This window comes from Myxine glutinosa, unplaced genomic scaffold (assembly GCF_964187855.1).
Source record: "Myxine glutinosa unplaced genomic scaffold, kmMyxGlut1.1 SCAFFOLD_2503, whole genome shotgun sequence".
Taxonomy (NCBI): Eukaryota; Metazoa; Chordata; class Myxini; order Myxiniformes; family Myxinidae; genus Myxine; species Myxine glutinosa.
The window spans coordinates 1-21,196 of NW_027618597.1; the positions used below are offsets into that span (position 1 = coordinate 1).

Sequence of the window (21,196 nt, forward strand, 5' to 3'; positions counted from 1 at the left end):
TCGGAGGGAGACGACGGGAAGAGTGGTTTTCTTTTTGTGTACAAGATCGAGGCTCGTGTACGAGCTAACATTAATCACAAAAAAAAACTGACACATCAAACATATGATAAATGGAGCAGGAGACAAGATGGGGAGAGAGAGGGAAGCACACAAGTACAACAGTAGAGAACAGGGACGTCGGGAGATCTGTGGGAGGGAGAGGGTTTGGGGGGAGGACGCGTGGGAAGTGGGGGGTGGGGGGGGAGGGTAGAGGGAGAGGTATAAAACACATGGACACTGCAAGAACTTCCAGGAAAGAAGTCGGCATTTCAAAAAAGTGGATCTGGGGTGAATTAATGGGGGTCGAAAAGATCAAGGTTTTGGAAGGGGGAAGATAAGAGATGGTGGTGAACAGCTGTTTTAAAGACCTGGAGGGAGGAGTGGGATTGAAGAGAGTGTGGGAGTTTTTTCCAGAGGCGGAGAAAAGAGGAATGAAAGAGTGAAGGTGATCAGAGAGTCTTGATTTTGGCAGTTCCACCATAAGAGGGTTGCTGGCAGGTCTTGTGCGACCTGTAGGAATATTTGGGGGACAGAGCCCAGATAGAGCTTTGGGGAGCAAGGCCCGAGAGGATTCGGTAGAAGACAGAAAGACCACCAACCTGCCCGCAGTGAGTGAGTGAAAGGCCCTCAGAGTTAGCTTCATCGTGGGACATTCCAATGATTCTGAAAGCTTTGGTTTCAACAGCGTGAAGTCGAGCTAGGTGTGACGCAGGAGCACCGGCCCAGAGGGGAGAGCAGTATTCCATTGAGCTGTGGATGAAAGCCTTGTATGTGGTGAGGAGCTCAGGTGTGCCAAGGAAAGACTTCGCACGACGAAGGCTACCCAGTCGGTGACTGGCTTTGGAGGCCAACTTGGATCATGAGCAGGCTGATGGATGGGAAGGAATGGGAGGAATGGCAACGCTGGGTACCTTTTGTAGTTTTATATATATATATATATATACATATATATATATATATATATATATATATATATATATATATATATATATATATATATATATATATATACATATATATATATATACAGTCACGTGAAAAAGTAAGTACATCCCATGTAAAGTTTTGACTTTTTCAACATGTTTCAACATACAGCTATTTGATCTTCATTTCAACAATATTGATAGATAAAGGTGATATAATATAACAAATATCATGAAACATTTACATTTTGTAGTTCATTGTATAATTTAAATAAACATAAATGCAAATTTCGCATGTGGAAAAAGTAAGTACACCCCTACATTTATCACTACTTCAAATACCTAAAATTAGAATCAGGTGCACCAGCTCAGGTGCAAATGTTCAGAACATCGTTGGAGAGGATCTTGGAGGAACCTGTCTTATTTAAACCTCAGACATTTCGTTTGGTTTGCTCTTTGTTGTTGAAGTGTGCGGCGTCACAATGCCGAGATCAAAAGAGCTCTCTGAGGCCTTCAGAAAGAAGGTTATAGATGCCTACGAGTCTGGGAAGGGATTTAAAAAGATCTCCAAACAATTTGAAATCAATCATTCGACTGTCCGGAAGATCATCTACAAGTGGAGAAGATTCCAAAAAACTGCCAACTTGTTCAGGCCAGGCCGCCCCAGCAAGTTCAGCCCGAGAGCAGACCGCAAGATGCTGAAAGAAGTCTCTAAGAACCCCAGAATGTCATCATGGGACCTTCACGTAGCTCTTGCCACTGTTGATGTCAAAGTGCACGAGTCTACCATGAGAAAGAGGCTGCACAAATTTGATCTACATGGGAGGTGGGCCAGGAGGAAACCTTTCCTGTCCAGAAAGAACATCAGGGCAAGACTAAAGTTTGCCAATGAACACCTCGGCAAAGACCAGCACTTCTGGAACAATGTGCTCTCGACAGATGAGTCAAAGGTAGAGCTATTTGGCCACAGTACCAGAAGACATGTTTGTCGAAAACCAAAGACAGCATTTGATCACAAGAACCTGATACCAACTGTAAAGCATGGTGGTGGAAATATTATGGTTTGGGGCAGCTTTGCTGCATCATGGCCTGGGCAGCTCACCATCATATAATCCACTATGAATTCTTCATTGTACCAGAGGGTGCTTGAGGATAATGTGAGGCCATCTGTCAGAAAGTTGAAGCTCAACCGAAGGTGGACGTTGCAACATGACAATGACCCGAAACATACCAGTAAATCCACCAAGGAATGGCTGAAAAGAAATAAATGGAGAGTTCTGGAATGGCCAAGTCAAAGCCCGGATCTAAATCCCATCGAGATGTTGTGGGGGGATTTGAAACGAGCTGTGCATGCAAGAAACCCCTCAAACATCGCACAGCTGAAAGAATTCTGCATGGAGGAGTGGGAAAAATTTTCTCCCAGTCGATGTCAGAGACTGGTAGACAGTTATAAGAAACGCCTACTTGAGGTTGTTTCTGCCAAAGGGGGCAATACCACCTATTAGAGCCAAGGGTGTACTTACTTTTTCCACATGCGAAATTTGCATTTATGTTTATTTAAATTATACAATGGACTACAAAATGTAAATGCTTCATGATATTTGTTATGTTATATCACCTTTATCTATCAATATTGTTGAAATGAAGATCAAATAGCTGTATGTGGAAATATGTTCAAAAAGTCAAAACTTTACATGGGGTGTACTTACTTTTTCACATAACTGTATATACAGACTTGGCATTTAATATGGAATATTTTTTTTGTGGGGATGAACTTACTTTTCAAGATGACTTAGAACTAAAAGTTCATTGGAATTATGTTGAAATTATTCTAGATTTTGTTAATGTGACCTTTAAAAGAAACAAAAACCACATTTGACATTTTGAAGCAAATAAATTGATCCTTGAAAGTGATGTAAACTGATATCAAACTCAATTCACGGACAGTACTGTGTTAAACTTCTGTACGTTTTCCAGAAGTATCTCTTTATTTTGCACATTGGCCAAAAAAAATTTCAACAAAAACGAAAGCTAAATTATGAATGGGATTACGGACAGTAAAATTACAGTTCAGTACTTCGTGTAACCCCCACGAGCATTCAGGAGAGCACGTACACGTCGAGGCATGCTGTTCACGAGATTTGCCAAGGTTTGGACAGGAATCACTTGCCATGCAGTGACAATAGTCTGCTGCAATTCACGCACAGAGGTAGGCTGCTAGTCAAAGTTGTCGATTTGACGCGTTAATTCTGCCCACAAGTTCTCCATCGGATTCATATCCGGGGACATGGCAGGCCACTCCATATGCTCTACACCACGGTCAGCAAGAAAGTGTTGGATCATGCGAGCACGATGAGGCCGTGCATTGTCATCTTGGAAGAAAAAGTTTCCTCGAAAGGCTGCACGAGCAAATGGAAGCAATGTTTCTTCCAGAATGACCCTGTACTTGAACTGGTTCAGGTTTCCATTCAGAACAACCAGGTCAGTTTTGCCCCCTGCATGAAAAGCAGCCCAAACGGTCACCCCACCACCTCCAGCTTGGACTCTTGGCACTATACAATCTTCGTTGTGGGCTTCATGCACTTGCCTGCACACTCGGACGCGGCCATCTTGACGAGAGACCAGAAATCTAGACTCGTCACTGAAGGTCACGTGATTCCAGTGTCCTGGCTGCCATTGACGGTGCTCTCTGGCCCACTGCAATCGGCGCTGGCTCAGTTGTCTGGCCAGGCGTGGCTTTCTCAGGGGACGCCTGGCACGATAGCCTGCTTGAACCAGTCGTTGATTGACTAGCCTTCTGGATACAGGCACATTTGTCAGTTGCTGCCACTCAGCCCTAAGCCGATTAGCTGACTTGGTATGGCCATTGCAGACTAACCGGTGCAGCTGGCGATCATCTCTCCTTGTGGTTCTGCGTGGACGTCCTGGCCTCGGTATTGGAGTAGGGACACCCCTCTGAGCATTTTGTTTCAGGATCTTTGACACCTGACCTTGAGTGATGCCATACTGCCGAGCAATAGCACGCTGTTTCATGCCAGAATTTCGTGAAGCCACCACTCCATGACAAACCGCATTGTCAAGTTGACGGACCATCTCCAGAGGAAGCGGCAATCAATTTTGTAGACGTGCAGCAGTTGTTTTCCACTAATACAGAACGCAACAACCCTTATATACCCGATTGTGAAGCCAATCGTCAAATGTATCTGTCCTTACATTTTGTCACGCCACCTGTGATATAATCCTGTTATTGACTTCTTGCTGCGAAAGACAATCAGTGACATGGTTCTTTCAACAAAGACATCACCGAAGGGTAAAATAAACTCACCAGATTGATATACTGAGTTCAGAAAGTAAACACAAGTCAAGAAAAAAAATATATTCCATATTAAATGCCAAGTCTGTATATATATATATATATATCGATGGTGTGTAGCCATTCTAACCATTGTTATCAAATACTTTTGTGACAGTGTTATCTGCTTTACTTGCATTGATCAATATGTTGATGGCGAATTGCAGATGTTGTTTCCATCTAACCATACTTTTCCCCAAAAGTCTGTCATACAAGACCACAACGTCTTTCTCCACCGGTTGTAGTTTTATAAAAAGATCACAACAGTCCAAACCTGTAGTTATACAAGAGCATCATGCACTGGAATCCAAAGTGTAAGCACCTGTTTGTAACTCTCAGCCAGATGTGCAAATATCTAAACCGGAAAGTGTCACGAAAGTAAACTGACGTCGCTGCTGAGGTGCCAGATTTACCATCAACATATTACGTACATGTAAGAGGGGAGCGAGGTTTGAGAAAAGACAACAGGAGAGAATGCTGGTAAGGGGAGGGAAGGCAGCAGGCACGTATGGGACAAACAGTGGGGCGGGGGAGAGGGGCGTCAGAAATCCCGACATATTTGTGAAGGTCATCCTGTATGCTGATGCCCTTTAGTGGAGGGCATTGAAAGGGTTTACATTTTGATCTGACTTTTTTAAAATCCACAATTAATCAATAGTTTATTTCTTTATTAATTTTTTCAGTTGAGGCCTTGTGATAACGTCTTATTTTGGTAAAATGGACACCAGACTCCAATCGACTGTTGCACAGTATAACCCTTCCCTACAAACTGCTTCGGCAGCGCCAACACTCTGGAAAGACAGTGGCCCAGGTTTAGCTCCATAATGTGTTTGCAATATTGGAAGCTCAGGAGTTGTAAATGAGAAAAGTAAGTGTGAAACGGTGCTTGCGGTGACTTTCTCCATCTAATTTTCATTGCCTTTGAGCATATGTGCAACAGTCGAATAAAGCATTGGTTCATTGAGGATTTTAAAAAATCTGATCAAAATTTAAACCTTTTCAATGCCCTCCACTAAAGGGTATCACCATACAGGATGACCTTCACAAATATGTCGGGATTTCTGACTCCCCTCTCCCCCGCCCCACTGTTTGTCCCATACGTGCCTGCTGCCTTCCCTCCCTTTGCCAGCATTCTCTCCTCTTGTCTTTTCTCAATCCTCGCTCCCCTCTTACATGTACGTAATATGTGGATGGTCTTCATGACACCACAGCAGCGACGTCAGTTTACTTTATTGACACTTTCGGGTTAGATCTTTGCACATCTGTCTGAGAGTTACAAACAGGTGCTTACAGGTTGGATTCCAGCGCATGATAGTCTTGTAAAACCACAGGTCTTGACTGTTATGACCTTTTTTTAAATTTTATTATAAAACTGCAACCGGTATATGAAGACCTTTTGGTCTCGTGTGACAGAAATTTGGGGAAAATGATGATGAGACGGAAACATAATCTGGAATTTGCCACCAACAGTTCGATCAATACAAGTAAAGCAGCTGACATTGGCACAAAAGTATTTTCTAACAATGATTAGAATGGCTACAAACCAACTACTTTATACAAGAAGTCTGTGCGTGTGCATGCGTGTCCATCACACTTTCCTCGAAAACGTTCTTGCTGTTGTAGAGTTTTAAAAAAAAGAAAAAAAAAGTAAAGTTGGAAAGCAAATACGGTACTCTAATCAATTTACTTGGAACAAAAAATTGACTGTTTCATCTTATCTTACTATAATTCACCAAATGTCCGTCTGTCCGTTCGAAGGTACCGCAAAAACGGCTCAACCGATCGCAACGATATTTTGGGCGGGTAATCCTAGGACCCCTGGAGTAAAATAGGCTGTATTGTTTTTCCAATTTTCCACGTTTTCCAATTTTCCAGTTTTTCCAAACACGATGGAATAATATTTACCGATATGAACATTGATGTGGCTTTTGTTGAAATTCTACGTACCAGGAGACAGTAGATCGACTCCTGACGAACTCTTCCTATATAAACGTGTGGCTCCGAAGAACCACGGCAGCGTGTGCAAAGCGACTGAGAAACAGGTGCAGTGGCCGCTTCCGTGTTACAGATTCGGCGCGCACTCTTCACACATAAACGTGCGACTGAGAAACAGGTGTAGCGGCTGCTTCCGTTTTGCAGAATTCAATTTTTTTTCAAAATGGGCGCCAAGTACTGTTTAGATTTTGATGATTTGCGTGTGATATGATTCAATGGATGTTTATATAAATCGTTTAAAACAAAAAAAGCCTTCAATTTCTGATATTTTGCCTTTTCATTTGGGTTTCCCAATTGAAGCCCCGCCCGTAGGGCGGCACTGTTGCTCGTCATAGTAATACCTGTTTTAAAACCCCATCTTTCTGGGACGGAAGAAGAAGAATCAGGACCTGCAGCTTTAATGTAGCCCTTGCACAGGTACGACACCAGGAACTGTTTAGTTTTAGAATAAAGCGTGATGGACACGGAAGGAGCACACAAAATTATATATCATAATACTATTCAAAGCAATAGGAAAATATATAATAATAAGTGGCACACCAACAACAACAACAACCACGATTATAGCAGCAGCAGCAGCAACAACAACAACCAATACATTAACAAAGATCCTTTTTTCATGTGTTTGACTTTATTTTACATCCTCATTGAGACTCAAACATGGACATGCAATTTTGTTTGTGAAGTGTAAGTTTTGCTGTCTTTTGATTCAATCCGTCAGCGAAGCGACGGTTAGGCACGGTGCGTTGGGTTACAATCCCATCCGCTTTTATTGATCAACTGCTCAATACGCTAACAAAGTAATTTGAGAAAAATACAGATCCAATGCACCATGGGCCAGAGGGAGGGGATGGGAAGAGAGGAGAAATGGATGTATGGGAGCACGAGCAGGCTGATGGTCAAAAATCCCTCGTCAAAAATCATATGGTTGGGTGTGGGCCGTCTGTCCCTTTAGACAATGATATGAGGAATTTCCTTTTCTGTGGAGTGCCAAAAGCTCATGGAGGAGATTGTACATATGGCCACATGCAGGACAAGGACATTGGAAAATATCAAAATGTATTTTTCAAACAGAAAAGTGTGCTGTGTATGGTTGTCATTACATTAACATGTGGAGTGAGAGATATGTTCCCTGCAACATTTTTCTGGCCTTTAAAATGGGTTTCCTAATATGTACCATGTATGTTCCCTAATGTATGCCTGGGGTGGGTAAAGGAGAGGGGGCTGGGGGGGGGGGAGCAGTGGGCAGTAGAGAGTGAACAAAGGGAAATGTGTGGGCCATATGGAGGGATGGGATCAATAATTCCATGAGATGTCTCCTTATACAATCCATCGTTCGATGTCTTTTGGAAGTGGATGTTGCACGTGCCATTACAAAAGACTCGTCATGATATCGGATGAGATACTCATTCGATTTCAATTCAATCTCATGAGCCATCAGGTGATTTTACCTCTAACACCACAGTGGACTGAGGTTATGTTTTCACCCCTGTTGTCTGTCTGTGAGCAGGATATCTCAAAAAGTTGTGGACGGATTCGTACGAAACTTGGTTGACAGGTTGGGTGTTTGACAATGACGAATTGATTCAATTTTGGTGAAGATCCGGACACTATCATTTAAAGAAATGATTTTTCGCCATTGAATGATATGGCCAAAAACGATATATAGCATGATATCTAAAAAAAGGTTGTGGATTGATGTGTTCTTGTAGGGCAAACGTGCTGACACAAAGGAAATGGCTTCTATCTATGTGGCTTGATAATCTCAAAGCTAGCAATCTACTTATTACATATGCACATACGGAGAGAACCTTTCACTCCACCCCCACTCCTATATGGTACATTCACCCTCCTCCTCCCCTCCCCTTACTCCTACCTCTTCAAATACTCCTTTTTCTCTGCACGCCACCTTAATTTTTTTCCTCTGCCTTAATTTTTTAACATGTCCCCCACCCCCACACCTCCTTTCACCCCTATGCATATGTGTTAAAAAGATGGCCCCCAAACTCTTCCTTGTCTTTGAGGGCACTTATCTGTCACGAGAGAGCATACTTCATTGGTTGGAAATGTTAAAGAAACAAAGATCTGTTGAACAGATGTGCCATTTTTGGGGTCACCCTCTTATTCCGATAAGTTAAAGCCAATAAAGTACGTATGATGACCCTTCAATCGTTTGCAGACATCATTGTGCTGGTCGCTTCGATGGCCATACTTGCAGCTGGCACCCAAGGAAACATGTTTGCGGCATCTGCACTACGGTCGCTTCGCTTCCTGCAGATCTTGCGGATGGTGCGAATGGATCGGCGGGGTGGCACTTGGAAGCTGCTTGGCTCTGTGGTCTGTGCACACAGTAAGGTATGCTTCCATATGCGATCAAGGCCATACATAAAACGTTTCCTTGCGGATAACCTTTGGCATAACAAAGTGAAGAAATCCCAAAAGTAAAGAATCACTTCCTGCTGGGCAGAGGCAGGAAGAGATTACAGTTGAATTGTCTGACCCGACTGTCTGCTTTGTAAGTAATGTGGAGAGAAGAAGCTAAATTCCGCCGCCTTCCCCCGTTTTTCTTTTCGCCCGCCTTCCCGTGCATCCTCCCCCCAAGCCCTCTTCCTTCCCACAGATCTCCCGATGTCTCTGTTCTCTGCTGTTGTACTTGTGTGCTTCCCTCTCTCTCCCCATCTTGTCTCCTGCTCCCTTTATTGTATGTTTTGTGTGTAAGTTTTTTTTTTTGTGATTGATGTTAGCTCTTACTCGAGCCTCGATCTTGTCCACAAAAAAAAAAATAATAATAATAATAATAATAATAATTGAGAAACGGAAGTGAAGGTCGTGTGCGGGTGAAAAAGAGTAAGATATTAAGGAGGAGATGTAAGAGGAAGGAACAGAGGGTGGTCAAAATAAAATTGTGCCATAATTTCATATTTAATAAATAGATTGTCCCACAGTGATTTATTTTTGTTGTAGGATTGGTAGCCAGTGTTTCCTTTAATTTCCTGAAGATACCTAGGCAATCGGAACCTTGATGATGAAATAAGCGACCGAAATGCGTTATAAGTAACTTGTAGCATGCGTGTGTCCCTGCAGGAGCTGATGACTGCTTGGTACATCGGTTTCCTTGTCCTTGTGTTTTCTTCATTCCTCGTGTACCTGGCAGAGAAGGACAAGAACGAAGAATTTAACACGTATGCCGATGCCTTGTGGTGGGGCACGGTAAGGAACGCCCAACTTCATCAACAAGACCATGTTCACAATTTCATTCTCTCTTTCACAGGGATCGCAAGTGCAGAGGGTGAAGGGTGTATTTTTGCTTCCAGATCACACTGACCACCATTGGATACGGGGATAAGAAGCCGGTAACATGGTGTGGGCGATTGCTTACTGCATGCTTCTCGCTTATCGGAATTTCGTTCTTCGCATTACCTGCGGTGAGCCATCAATAAAAACTGTCCATAACGTATCAAGGTTTTTGGGATATTTCAGGTCCTCAATGCCACAACTGGGCTTGCTATACTCTGAACATTGACTGCACCTCTTGTGGGTGGTTTCAGGTCTTCAAAGTCACCTTCTCACTGGTATCACTAGTACACGCAACTCTGAGCTAGCAGTTGAATTGCTTTTAGCTAAAGCAGCAGTTTCATGTCACGGAAGCACGAGTGAGCGTTGCATCATGACGTAGCCATCTTTCCAGCTTTCATTTCCGCAGTATGAACATTATTTGTATCCCATGTTAATTTTCAAACTGAGTGGCGTGCTGACGAGGAGGGGCGTGTCGTTGAAGCTGAAGGGAAAGGTGTATGCTGCATGTGTGAGAAGTGTTATGATTTATGGGAGCGAGACGTGGGTAATGAACGTAGAGCAGCAAACGAAGGCTGGAAAGGGTGGAAATGCGAATGGTTCGGTGGATGTGTGGAGTCTCGTTGAGAGGAAGGCAAATGATGAATTGCGAAAGATGATGGGAATAGAGCCTGTGATTGATGCTGTGAAGAGGAACAGGTTGAGATGGTTTGGTCATGTGTTGAGGAAGGATGAAAGTGACTGGTTGAGAAGAGTGATGGAAATGAATGTAGAAGGAAGTAGAGGATGGGGAAGACCGAGAACAACTTGGCTAAAGATGGTGGAAGAAGAAATGCAGGCAAGGGGGTTAACAAGGAGAGATGCAGAAAATAGGGCAAAATGGAGAAGATTGTCATGGGGACCGCAAGGCTAACCTCCGCTCCTGCAGGGAAAATGGCATTAAAATGCCTGTTGTTGTTGTTGTTGTTGTGTAAATATAGTATCATGTGGTAAATTGTGGTTCAATTGTCATGTGGAAATCACGTGTTGACGTATTTTGGTTTGTCCATGTATTTTATTCCAATTAAAATGTGCATGAAATAATAGCCGGCGAAGCCGGTGTTGTGAATGAACGCGTACGTATTATGTTGAAAAGCCAGATTTTGCTGGATCCTTTGAGAATTTCGAAGCGTTGACGCACCAAATCGCTCCATGGAGGCCGCCATCTTGCGGATGCGGAAGTATGCATAAAAAATTGCGAAAAAGTTCAATAGGAGTTTGTTTCAGTTTCACCCGTCTTTGTTTGATTCACAATCTTATGCACCTCTAATTTGTAATTAAAATACTTTAAGACCAACCTCGTTCCCCGGGCCCGCACGGGCCCTGGTTATCTTCAACGAAAATCGTCACCAAACACCGGAACTAATGAGATTCGAGCATTTGAAAAATATTTCAGAAAAGCTTATTACCGCGTTTCGGAGGCTGAAAACGGCGTCAAATATTCTAAAATCGACGAAGAATTATTTTTTTAGAAATCTCGCGGCCATAGGGGATAGTTTTTCACAGCCGGAAATATCCGAAGTTGAGAATTTTGAGATTATGAGATGTGATGAGATGAAGAATGAACGAAGATGAAGATGAAGATGAAGAAGATTGAGAACGAAGATGAGAATGAGAATTCACCGAATTAATCAAGAAGTAAATTTTATCAATTTTAATCTCATCCAGAATGCAAATGGTGTCATTTTGAACTAGGTACGGTACCTACTACACCTACCTACTACCAACTACCTAACCGACTGATGCCATAGTGACGGATAAAATGGTGGCAAGGGGCTTTGGCTTCGCCGGCTCATTGCGGCTTTGCAGTCGGGTCATATTATCAGTGATGCAGGTGAAAGTGAATGTTTATGTGGATGCATCTAATGTGCTGGTGCATCACAATTACATTGCACTAAACAAATGCAAGGTGAGCCTGAGCTAGTATGCGGAGTATGCAAAGTTGACGACAACATCCGCTATCATTGAACCAAACCAAGGAGTGACCTTGTAACTTTATAACGTTACTGTCAGGGGGATCTCTGTTAGCAACCGTGGTGTGGCGTCCATGAGGACAGCCCTCATCACATGCATCCAAGGCAGGCCTCGGCTCTTCCATGGACTTCCTGAAATGTCTGTTTGAGGTTCATGATGGCATCTACTTCTTCTTCAGTGACTGCTTTGCATTCACGACAACAGCTCCATTTCACAGGCTCTGCTGTTTCTCTTTTGTGTTGCTGCATTCTATTTCTGACTTGTTAATTCCATTAGCAAATACACACACCTGTCGTTTTCATCAATGGGAATGTAGTCAGGTTCACTATGTTTTTTCGTTCAAAATCGTGGTAGATTAGCAAACCTATACATTTTTGGAAACGTTATTACATGGAAAATCTGAAAATCAATGTTTACATTTGCCAATTCCGACCAATTCGATTCGACCAATTCGACCAATCGACCAATTCCATTTGACCAATTCGACCATTCGACCATTCGACCAATCGCTTCGATCGACCATTCGATCGATTCGATTCGATTAATCGAATTCGATTCGATCGACCATTCGACCAATTCGATTTGCCAATCAATTTGACCGACCTTTGCTTGTGTGGACCGGACTGTGAAAACGATGCGGACTATATTGTCGGATACGACACACACGACAGTGATGACGAACTCTAAATGGCATATTCTGTAATCGTGTATGTTTGATGCCATTGACCGCCCGTGTATATTTTGTCATTGACTGCCTGTGTAGATGTGAAGTTATACTGACTGCATGTGTATGTATGATTTTGCTGACTGCCTGTGTATGTTTGGTGATATGAATTATTGTGACACATTTTGATGTTATTAACTGCCTGTACAAAATGATAACATGTATTTGATTATGCAACTTATCGCGAATATAAAGACAGTATTTTGCAATTCAAAACCTTTGATTCGTGTCTTACCATTCCCCATAGCACTAATTTGATACTTTCATTGGATTCCTTGTCCCTGAAAATATAGGTTTAGTATATTTTTTAAAGTTTTTAGGGTAATTAGAGGCAGAAATAGAACAAAATATGTATTTTACAGTGGCCATTTTGAAAATCCAAAATGGCCGCCATACAGGTATCTCTCCAAATGTAAACATTGATTTTTAGTTTCCTTATGCTATAACCTTTCCAAAAATGTATAGGTTTGCTAATCTACCATGATTTTGAACGAAATATAATTTATTGACATAGTGAACCTGACCACTGGCAGAGGCTCTCTGGACAAGCTGATGGGCTGAGACATCAAATTAAGATTCAGAGGTCATGCTCTTTGTTTGTTTCAAAGCTTTGTTGAGCAATCTTTTATTTACTATTTTACGATTTACAAGTGATTATTTTTCACCATTGAGGGATAGAGCTAAAAGCGATATATAGCGCGATATCTCAAAAATTTGTGGACGGATAATGACGAAATTTGGTCGATGAGTTGGTAGGTGAAAAAATAAGCCGATTAGATTTTGGTGGTTAAGGTCTGGATCCAGATTCGACCCATCATTGGATACTAAATGTAAACTGTTAAGCCAGGTGGAGGTGTGCACTCTACATAGTGCTGTTCTTGTTAGGCCATCCCCCGTGCAGTGGGATACAGGATTTTGCAATCACGTGTGTGTGTGTGTGTGTGTGTGTGTGTGTGTGTGTGTGTGTGTGTGTGTGTGTGTGTGTGTGTGTGTGTGTGTGTGTGTGTGTGTGTGTGTGTGTGTGTGTGTGTGTGTCTGTCTGTATGTATGTCGGCCCGGGCCTAACTTTTTACCATTTGAGTTTTGCCATCAAATTTTCACCAAAGTTTTATTTTGAGAATATGGAGAAGACAAATAATTAATAATTTGTTCAAAAGGTCAAAGCTCAGCATCACTTTAAAATCGTCAGTTTTCATCCAATTGACCTGAAATGTTAAGAATTTGCATATTGGGTCAATGAATTGGTTCACCATTCAAAAGCTAGAAGCAGATTGGTGTTTTTTTAGATTAAAAGGTCGAAGGTCAAGGTTGCATAAAATTGTCGATTTTAATCTAATTGACTTGAAATTTAAGCGGGGGTTGCATATTGGGCCACTGAAGCCTGTTGCTTTTGAGGTCAAGAGGTCAAGGTCACCAAAAATTGTCAATTTTTTTCTAGTTTTGTTTTTTTGCTGTTTTTTAGTCATCTTTCACATATGGAAGAAGAAGAAGAAGTCTGATTGCAAAGCGGATGCGGACAGGCTTTGTATTTTCAGATGCTTTCAAGTTTTGTTTGTTTTGAAGGAGCTCGGGCTCCCACGTCGATCGGAAGAATGGACGCGACAAAAAGCTGGAATTCGTCCGAGTTGCTTTATTCAAACAAAACACTCAGGTACTCTGAAAAGCCCGTTTATCGGGCAGCAATATATATACACACATTATCCCGGAGCGTTTGCCCAGGAAAGGCGAGAGGGGGCGTGGCCGAGCGTCCTGGCTGCGGCCTGGCAAGTTGAGGGTGAGCCTGCCCGGGCATGCCCGGGCGTCCCGACCGAGGCCTGGCAAGTTGAGCGCGGGCCTGCCCAGGCGTCCTGGACGAGCCCGGCATGGTGATCGCTCCGCGTCCTTGATAGGTGCAAGGCGATTGTGAAAACCCAGCGGTAGCCGCTACACACGTCCCCCCAGAATCGACTTGCACCTGCAGGGTCAATTTGAGGGGGGTCCTGATGACCCGGCCGAAGCGACCCCTGGTGGGTCGTGGGGGGGGGGGGGGTCCGGTGTGGTGGTGGGCGGTCGAGTGGGGGGCACCGTGGACGGGGGGCGGCCTCACCGCGGCGGAAGGGCCACCCGTGGTGGTTGGTCGACGTCCACGTGCGCCGGCTTGAGGCGGTCCACCGCAATCCGGTCCGACCTGCCGCCGATGTCGATGACGAACGACTTGTCGTCCCGTCGCAGGACCCGGAAGGGCCCGTCGTACGGCGGCCGGAGTGGCCCCCGATGTGCGTCGTGACGCACAAAAACATACTCCGCTGTGCGAAGTGCTGGGGGGACGTAGGACTGGGGGTCACCATGGTGGGATGTTTGCACGGGGGCAAACCGTCGGGCGGCCTCCTGGAGGTCCGAGCGCTGGTGAGCTGCGGACCAGGGACTGGTAGCGTCGGGCACGAATTCGCCCGGGACGCGTAGCGCCTGGCCGTAGACAAGCTCGGCGGTGGATGCCTGGAGGTCCTCCTTGGGGGCCGTGCGGAGGCCCAAAAGGACCCACGGCAGCCGGTCGGCCCAACCGCCGTCTTGAAGGCCGGCCATGAGCGCGGCCTTCATGGAGCGGTGGAATCGCTCGCACAACCCGTTTGCTTGGGGGTGGTAGGCCGTAGTATGGTGGAGCTTGACCCCCAGGTTGCGGGCGACCGCGCCCCACAGCTCGAAGGTGAACTGTGGTCCGCGGTCTGACGAGATGTCCGCCGGTGCGCCGAAGCGGGCGACCCAGGTGGCGATGAAAGCCTGTGCCACGTCGGCGGTGGTGGTGGAGATGAGGGGAACGGCCTCCGGCCACCTGGTGGTCCTGTCCACCATGGTGAGCAGGTGTGTGATCCCCTGTGACGGGGGGAGGGGGCCCACCAGATCCACGTTGACGTGGTCGAAACGTCGTTCGGGCACGGTGAAAGGTGCCAGCGGGGCATGGGTGTGTCGGTGGACCTTGGCCCATTGGCAGGCTGTGCAGGTGCTGGTCCAATCGCGGACGTCCCGACGAAGGCCGTGCAGGACGAATCGCGCCGACACCAGCTTCTGGGAAGCTTTCCGGCCCGGGTGGGAAAGGCCGTGGAGGGAGGCGAAGATGCAGCGTTGCCAGGTGACGGGCACGATGGGGCGAGGCTGGCCTTGGGAGACGTCGCAGAGCAGGACATTGTCCGCGAAGGGGATGTCGGCCAGGCGGAGGCCCGTGTCCGCCGCCCGGAGGGCTTGCACCGTGGTGTCGGTGGTTTGGTCCGCCGCCATAAGCGCGAAGCCCACGCCCAGGTGGACCGCGTTCGCGCTGGCCCGGGAAAGACAGTCGGCCACGGCGTTGTTTTTGCCGGCGACGTGCCGGATGTCCGTGGTAAACTCCGACACGGCGGAGAGGTGGCGCTGTTGGCAGGCCGACCACGGCTCCGTGACCTTGGCCATTGCGTAAACCAACGGCTTGTGGTCGACGAACGCCGTGAAAGGTCGGCCCTCCAGGAGGTGGCGGAAATGGCGGACGGCCAGGTGTAGACCGAGGAGCTCACGGTCAAACGTGCTGTATTTGAGCTCGTTCGGCCGGAGCTGCCGGCTGAAAAAAGCGAGTGGCTGCCAAACCCCGTTCACCCATTGCACATGTACGGCGCCCACCGCGTAGTCGGAGGCATCCGTGGTGAGGGCGATGGGAGCGTTCAGCACCGGGTGAGCGAGCAGTGTTGCATCGGCGAGGGCCCGCTTTGAGCTTTGGAAGGCCGCGTCCATTGCTGCGGACCAGGCGATGTCATGCTTGGCCGGCTTGCCCCGGAGGGCTTCGTAGAGGGGCCGCATGATTTGAGCAGCGCGGGGCACGAAGCGGTGATAAAAATTCACCATTCCCAGGAATTCCTGCAGGGCCTTTATGGTGTGGGGACGCGGGAACGTGGTGATGGCCTCGACCTTGGTTGGCAGCGGCGCGGCCCCGTTCTTGGTGATGTGGTGGCCCAAAAAATCAACGGCCGTCGTGCCGAAGTGGCATTTGGCCGGGTTGACGATGAGGCCGTGCTCGCTGAGGCGCCCGAACAGTGTTCGGAGGTGGAGGAGGTGCTCGGCCCGGGACGTGCTGGCAACGAGGATGTCGTCCAGGTAAACGAAAAGGAACGGCAGGTCACGCAGCATGCCGTCCATCAAGCGCTGGAACGCCTGAGCCGCGTTCTTGAGACCAAATGGCATCCGTAAGAATTCAAATAAGCCGAACGGCGTGATGACTGCCGTTTTAGGGACGTCGGCCACCCTGACAGGTACCTGGTGATATCCCCGTATGAGATCAATTTTCGAAAAAATGACCCATCCCGCCAGACGGGCGGAGAAGTCTTGGATGTGCGGGATCGGATACCTGTCGGGGGTGGTAGCGGCGGTAGTCGCCACATGGGCGCCAGCCGCCCCCTGGCTTTGGGACGATGTGTAGTGGCGAAGCCCACGCGCTATCGGAGCGCCGCACGATGCCGAGGTGTTCTAAACCGTCGAACTCGGCTTTGGCCATGGCGAGCTTGGCTGGGTCGAGGCGGCGGGCTCTGGCATAGACCGGCGGGCCCGTGGTTGGTATGTGGTGCTCGATCCCATGCCGTACTGCGACGGCCGAAAACGTCGGCCGCGTGAGGGCCGGGAACTCCGTGAGCAGGCGAGCAAACTCGTTCGCCGCCGGGAGGGCGCATGCCAGCTCGGTCGGCGCGGAGCTGCTCAATGTGCATACCAGGGAGCTGAAGGTTTCGGCGTTGATTAAACGACGCAGTTGGACGTCCACCAGCAGTCCGTGTGCGCAGAGGAAGTCGGCGCCTAGCAGAGCCATGGGCACGTTTGCGGTTACAAACGTCCAAGCAAAGCGTTGGCCACCGAAGCAGAGGGTGACGTTGCGCGGGCCGAAGGTGCGGATGGCCGATCCGTTGGCCGCAACCAAGGAGGGGCCGCAAACCACGGACTGCCTGTCCTGGTCAGAGGCGGGTATGACGCTCAGTTGGGCGCCGGTGTCGCACAGGAAGTGCCGTCCGGACGCTTTATCCGTGATGAACAGTAAGTTGCCCGTGTGGCCGGCGCTCATGGCTGGTAATGAACGCCGGCCCGGCCGTTTCCCGGCCTGCCGAAGGTGCACGGGGGTCGGCATGTCCGGGCCTTCTGTCCGAACCTGGCATGATAGTAACACCACGCTTGGTCAGGTGGAGGCCCCGGTCGTCGTGCTGGAGGTGGTCGGCTCGGTGTAGCGGCCGCCAATTGCATCGGCAGTTCGGTCGTCGACCGTGCCGGGTGTTCGGGCGCCATGGGTGTTGCGTCGGACGGCGGTGGGCCCCAGGTCACTGCTGCGATGCGCTGGCCTGCGGCGGAGATCTTGTCGGCTTCCCTGGCAAGGGCACGGGGATCCGTGATCGTCGTGCTTGCCAGGGCGAGGCATACCGGGCTAGGCAGCTGACGGAGGAACAGCTCCCGGAACAGGAATGCCGGAGAGTGCTCGCCGAGCAGCGAAAGCATGTAGTCCATTCGCTCGGAAGGGCGCGTGTCGCCGAGCTCGGGCAGGTCGAGCAGGCGCCGTGCGCGTTCCGCCGATGGGAGGGCGAAAGCGTCGAGGAGAAGCTTTTTAATCGCGCCGTATTTGTCAGCGGCTGGCGGGCTCTCGAGGAGGCTCAGGGCGCGGGCCGCGGTGGCTGAACCGAGCGCTGCTACCACATGGTGGAAGCGGGTGTCGTTGGCCATGATGCCTCGCAGGGCGAACAGGGAGTCCGCCTGTGCGAACCAAACCGCCGCGTGAGCCTCCTAGAAGGTAGGCAGTTTAAGGGCCACTGCCGTGTCCATGTCGGTAGGTCACCAATGAAGGAGCTTGGGCTCCCACGTCGATCGGAAGAATGGACGCGACAAAAAGCTGGAATTCGTCCGAGTTGCTTTATTCAAACAAAACACTCAGGTACTCTGAAAAGCCCGTTTATCGGGCAGCAATATATATACACACATTATCCCGGAGCGTTTGCCCAGGAAAGGCGAGAGGGGGCGTGGCCGAGCGTCCTGGCTGCGGCCTGGCAAGTTGAGGGCGAGCCTGCCCGGGCATGCCCGAGGCCTAGCAAGTTGAGCGCGGGCCTGCCCGGGCGTCCTGGACGAGCCCGGCATGGTGATCGCTCCGCGTCCTTGATAGGTGCAAGGCGATTGTGAAAACCCAGCGGTAGCCGCTGCAGTTTATTATTTCTTTCCATCTCTCCCATATTCTTTTTATGATGCAAACTCCACTTGATGCTTCACCTGACACTTTCGATCAAGTGTCTTCAACCTTTGACATTCACTGACTTCACCCATCCCTTGTTGTCCTGCCTCTTGGCCCTTGACATCTCACCCCTCCTCTTGAACTCTGACATTTGCTTACAGCTTCTTTTCTTCCCTTATAATTCTCCCTTGACTTGCACTTCACTCTTCTTCTCTGATGAAGGATAGTGCTCAAAATGACAGCCTCACTTTGCTTCCCACCACGGTAAACTGATGTTTTCTCAACTCCTGTTTAGGAAAGTCCATTTTCCCCTTTTCCACATTGCAAAGCTCACCTCCGAAGTACCAGTATACAATGGCGCACTCTTGACAAAAACTCAGGCAGACAACAGCTGATCTGGAATTGATTATACGTTGGTCTAACAAATGTAACCCTGTCAATCTGAGTGTCACCCTGTTGCTGCAGAAGGATTATCAAACAAACCCACCTGTGTATTTCCATCTTCAACCAATGGGACACTTTGAGTCTCTTGAACTTATCGGCCTCGTCATCAGGCATGACCTCTCCTGGGCCGACCACATTTCAAAGCTTACCTCCAAAGCCAGCAACGGATTGGGCATCCTCTGTCATTACGAGTCAATTGTTGAAAAAGCAAAACTACTCAAAACTTACCTACTACTGGCAATCCCAAAAGACTAACCTGACACCTGAAACCTGACTTGAATCACTATTGTCCAAAACTGATTTACATTGAGGATGTGACGTCATGCATCATTGCTTGTCTAATTATTGTAAGTAACATATACATATGTCTGGTTCTTAAGGTCTATCAGACCCAACTGTCGTGATCTCTTTCGTGAATTCCTTCATGTGCGTTTCACAGTTTGGGTTTCTAGGTGGGTGACAAATTGCCGTGCTCTGTGCACATTCCAGGTGGGTCGCTGTGTTTTCAGGAACAACTTACCGACTGCAGGAAATTTTCCAAACTGTGTATATAATTGAAACTGGGACCTAGCCCAAAAAGACTCGAGGGCATTGCTAACATCTAATGAACATCTGCTGCCAATCTCTCCCATGGGATGCTTGACGTGGAACATTGTATTTTATGGTCGGACTCGAGTAAGATCGAGGATAAGATTGAGACAAAACTGTTTATGTATAAAATAAGCTGCGCTCACCTTTAGGTCTGTGCACACCTGTGAATAGCTTGCCTTAGCAAATGTTGGAAGTTTATATAAAATAACTAGAACGGCATACCTCCACCTGGTTGGCCATATCACTCAATGGTGAAGAATCACTTACAAAAATTAAATCATTATCATATCCGAATCCATATTTAGATCTTCACCAAAATCGAATCGATTCTTCCTTGTCACACACACAACCTGTCCATCAAGTTTCGTCCAAATCCGTCCATTACTTTTTGAGATATCCTGCTATGTATCGTTTTTGGCCCTATCTCCCAATGGTGAAGAATCACTTTTAAAAAATTCCAGTAGCCGGATCCGAAACCGGATCTTCACCAAAATCTAATGATTTCGTCCTTGTGACATACGCTACATCTCTGCCAAATGTCGTCCAAATCCGTCCACAACTTTTTGAGATATCTTGTTCACAAACGAACTAGAAATCGATCAGAGACCGTCGATTTGCCGGAATGTACCTTTTTTTATTGACTTTGTGTTTGATCTTTCAAGGTCACTCAAGGTCAAAGGTCATGGTGCCAAATGGAATGTCATATGTGACTTCCTATATGTCAGTAACAGTAAGTGTATGCATATCTCTTGTACTTTTAGAGTTATTGTGGTTTGAAATATATTTTAAATGAAAACTCGACCCCCCTGATTTCACGTTTTGGGTGACCTTGAGCTTGACCTTGGGCCGAAAGAGTTAAAAATTGGGCACAGTCTATTCCAGGGCAAGACAAATATGTGTGTAAAGTATGGTGATGCTATGTGCAATGATGTAGATGTAGTACTGTGCACAGACAGACAAACAAACAGACAGACTAGAAATCAGTCAGAGACCGAGGACTTGAATGAATGAATGAATGAAATGAATGAATGAATGAATGATCGTTTTAAGGCCATTTTCCCCGCTAAAGCGGGGGTTAGCCTTGCGGGCCCCATGACAATCATGGTTCCCTGTTTGAGGCAATGTTTTTATGGCCGGATGCCCTTCTTGACGCCAACCCTTGGTCGCCTCTTACGATGCGCAGGGATATGGTGTACCTATTCTAAATCGGGGTACACACCGTGATCATTCATCCCAGCAAGCTGGTACTCAATTTGCCGACCTTGGAAGGATGACAGGCTGAGTGAACCCCCCTGGCGTTAATTCAGCGATCGACAGGGATTCAAACCCAGGATCCTAGGATCCCAAGCCGGCACCCTAACCGCTAAGCCAGCACCAGGACTTGGTGTTGACCGAGGACTTGCCGAGGACCGAGGACTTGGTCTGACCTTGGTCAGAGACCGAGGACTTGCCGAAATAAAAAATATGGCGGCCGAACCACGTGACCGATGACGTCATCATTATTTGTTTTCTAAACTAATTTATTCCGAGATTATGCTCAAGAAATTTCATCTTGATCGGATGAAGTTTTGTACTTGTCGAATTATGACATCATAACAGAGGCACCTATGACATCATCATGAACATAT

The 21,196-nt window shown here is 47.2% G+C and overlaps 1 pseudogene across 1 annotated transcript in view; it reads left to right on the forward strand.

Annotated features, from left to right (window-relative positions):
• Positions 1–8,380: 8,380 nt before the first annotated feature.
• The window catches only part of LOC137432251 (potassium voltage-gated channel subfamily KQT member 5-like), a 58,586-nt pseudogene continuing 45,770 nt past the window's right edge, over positions 8,381–21,196 (forward strand). Inside the window, exons 1-3 of the transcript XR_013621688.1 lie at positions 8,381–8,664; positions 9,394–9,519; positions 9,624–9,734. The product of XR_013621688.1 is annotated as a potassium voltage-gated channel subfamily KQT member 5-like (transcript). The remainder of the gene's footprint in view (positions 8,665–9,393; positions 9,520–9,623; positions 9,735–21,196) is intronic.